The following is a 3577-nucleotide window of genomic DNA, read 5'->3' on the forward strand; positions in this document are numbered from 1 at the left end:
CCCGCACCGCGCTCAATCAGTGAGCGGACCGGTCTCTATACAGGATCCGAACCCTCGGCGGGAGCGCCACCGCGCTCCCAAGCGCTGCACTCTACTGAGTGCACCACCGGGCCAGCCCTCAATAGTCTTTATCTCCCCATATACAGAGCCTAGCACCTACCAAGTATTAAACATTAGGAAGAAGTTTTCAGTAAGAGAACTGAAGCCTGTTTAAATATAAGGCACAATTAATATACTAATCAGAGATGAACATTTGCAAGGTAAGATATTGGATTGTTTTTTGATATTCTACCAAAAAGCCTAGACCAATGATGTTGTTCTCTCTTGCACACCCACTTTCTGCCCAGTGTCAGATTCCGATGCATCCCTTTCTTTCTACCCAACATTGCACCAGATGGATCCAAGAAGTACTGATGACAGCTCTCAGAGGCCAAATCCCGGAAGAGAGAGAGAATGAGACGGCTGGAAAAAGGAGGGTAAAAGAACCCAAGGACATGTAGTGGGAGGAAATTACCTGAGCTAGAAGATCAAAATGCACCTACCCCTGAAGCTCAGAGGTCTATGTAGAACATATCCCAAGTCTATGAAGAGGCTACAAACAGGCACCACTGCCTAGGAATGAGTGGGTGAGACCAGAATTTTCACACCTGACCTCACTGTCTGTGAGGCATTTACTATAGGGCTTACATCCACAAACCTAAAATCAAGCCAACTTCATCTCCAATATGGGCTACTGGAATGACCCCCAACCACTCTTGATCTCTTTCAGTCTTTTCTCTAAACAGCAATGAGATTTGCAAATACAAAATATATTGTCCTTTCCTAATTAGCACCCTTTGATAATCAATCATTTCACTTAGTGCAAAACCCATAAACCCTACAGGGCTTTTAATGACCTATATGGACAAGCTCCTGCCTTTCTCTTCAGACTCATCTCCTTTGTCCATCTCCCCCATTCCTCAGCCTTCTCTTGACATTTACTCCAGACCACTCTTTCCATTCCTGTTCTCCTACTCCTTGCAGTGTAGCTTAAAGTACTATATAAACACAGAGAGCTTTCCCAGCCCTCTATGTTGATTCAAACTTATTGTTCTATGTGCATGCACCAGCTTGTGCTTTATCGCTTCAGAGTGATCACAGCAAATAGAAATAACCATTTAATTGTTTATTTATGCTTCATTACATATTTCTCTTCCCTTCCTGACTGGAAGTTCCATTAAGGCAAAGTCTTCCATGGCTCTTTCTATGTTACTGTGTCCTCGAAGATCTCAGACTGCATCACAAGGCCTGTTGCATATCAGGAGATTAAATATATGTGAACTTAATTTTTTTTTCCTTTTTGTCTTTTTTTGTGACCGGCAACGGATCGCAACCCTCAGTGTCATGCCCGTACCAGACCAGGACCGGCAACGGAATCACAACCCTCGGTGTTGCGCCTGCACCTCGCTCAGCCAGTGAGCGGCGGGTCTGTATGTGGGATCCGAACCCTCGGCGGGAGCACCGCCACACTCCCAAGCGGCGCACTGTAGCAGTGCGCCACTGGGCCGGCCCTTTTTTTTTTTTTCCTTATGTGAACTTAATGAATGGAAGAGTGGGCAGGACTAGTAGAGATCTTATAAATATTAGCTGAATAAAAAGAAATACTAAAGTGATTTAAACATTCTAGTGTACATTCTTTGAATCCCAAGGCTCATGATAGCATGTCATACTTTGGATCTTTTCTTCTCTTCTTCCTTTCCTTCCTTCCTTCTTTTATTTTCTTACCTAGTTTCATTAAACAAATAAAAAAAGATTAAAGTCAAAGTTATTGTAGATAAAGGTTTGACACTTCAAAACTCCTTGTTTTTTTTAATTTATTTTTATTTTTGTCTCATCACTAGGAGATAATGTGGGTCAACAAGCATTTCAAATATACTTTTTTTTTTCATTTATTCTTTGTACATCTATTTAATAAGTACTAATGGTACCCACAAGGTGTTAGGTCTACAAGACCAGTCTCTTCACAGTACTAAACAGATGCAGAACTTTCTGTATATAAGGCTATAAAAACAAACAAACAAAAATACTATTTTAGAATCTGAAAGTCATGTATGTGTAATTACCATGCACTGAAATTGTACAGATTCTCATCAAAAACCAGAAGACAGTGTCTAATAACAAAATTGCCCCCAAAATGGCTTGGTGGAGGCAATTTATCTTCTGACTGGTTATTGGCAAGAAACCATTAAGAAGCTTTTTCACTGTGGTTTGAAGAATTCAATGCAGTACTGACAATGTCATTCAGGTTTGAAGGCTGTGAACCTAGCATTCACTTACCCCTGTACTTAATCCACTGTGTGTCCTGCGCAGATTTTCCTTACCTAATAAAGAAATTTCCTTTTAGTCTTATTCCATAGGTGCCACAGTTCCTTCTCATGACTTTTTTAACAGCTTGTTTGAAGTCTTTGTTCCTCAAGCTGTAGATAAATGGGTTCAGAAATGATCTTGTTGATTTCAGGTGACAGATGAGCATTGGGGCGCACATACATAGAGATCATAGTCCCATAGTAAATAGTGACAACAGCCGGATGGGAGCCACATGTAGAAAAGGTCTTCATCCATCCAGAAGCTGAGGAAATTCTCAGTATGGAGGACACAATAAAAACATAGGACACAAGTGTCAGAAAGAAACAAAGGCACAGCACAACAACTGAAAGGATGAAGATGGCCATTTCAGTGGTATAAACACTGGAACATGAAAGCAGCATGAGTGGAGGGAGGTCACAGAAAAAATGGTTGATCTGGTTGGGCCCACAGAAATCCAACTTGGAAATCATCAGGGAAGGCAGAAAGCCTGTGCCCACCCCTGTCAACCATGAGATTGCCACCAACTTGGTGCAGATTTCAGGACTCATGAGGAAGGAGTAGTGGAGTGGGCTGCAGATGGCCAGATACCAGTCATAAGCCATCATGGCCAGGAGAAAGCATTCAGTAGCCCCAACGAACACAGTGAAGTATAGCTGTGCCATACAGGCAGAGAAGGAGATGGCTTGGCCCTGGGAGAACAGGTTGGCTGGGAGAAGGGGCACAGTGGTGGATGTGTACCAGATCTCCAGAAAGGAGAGGTGTTTGAGGAATGTGTACATCGGTGAGTGCAGTCGCTGGTCCTGGCTCACCACTGTGATAATAACAACATTCCCCGTGATGGTGAGGAAGTAGATGACCAGGAAAATGGCAAAGAGTAGGATCTGCCACTGAAGAAGGTTCTGGAATCCTAACAGTTGAAACCCAGTGACACCGGACACGTTTTGGTGCTCCATTGCCTGTGGTGGGGGGTGGGGTGGAAAACATTTTGGAAAAGCACAGTACACAAGGCGTAACAATATTTAGAACTACTGGGCCGGCCCGGTGGCGCACTGGAGAGTGCGCCACTTGGGAGTGCGGCTGCGCTCCCGCCGAGGGTTTGGATCCCATGTGGAGACCGGTTCCCGCTCACTGGCTGAGCACGGTGCGGGCGCAACACCGAGGGTTGCGATCCCGTTACCGGTCAGTAAAAGAGACAAAAAGGAAAAAAAAAATATTTAGAACTACCTGTGTT

The 3577-nt window shown here is 43.8% G+C and overlaps 1 pseudogene; it reads right to left on the reverse strand.

Moving 5' to 3' along the window:
- Nucleotides 1-2360: 2360 nt before the first annotated feature.
- LOC103581639 lies at nt 2361-3299 on the reverse strand (annotated as a pseudogene).
- Nucleotides 3300-3577: the final 278 nt, after the last annotated feature.

Source organism: Galeopterus variegatus, unplaced genomic scaffold (genome assembly GCF_000696425.1).
Source record: "Galeopterus variegatus unplaced genomic scaffold, G_variegatus-3.0.2 Scaffold13570, whole genome shotgun sequence".
NCBI classification, from domain to species: Eukaryota; Metazoa; Chordata; class Mammalia; order Dermoptera; family Cynocephalidae; genus Galeopterus; species Galeopterus variegatus.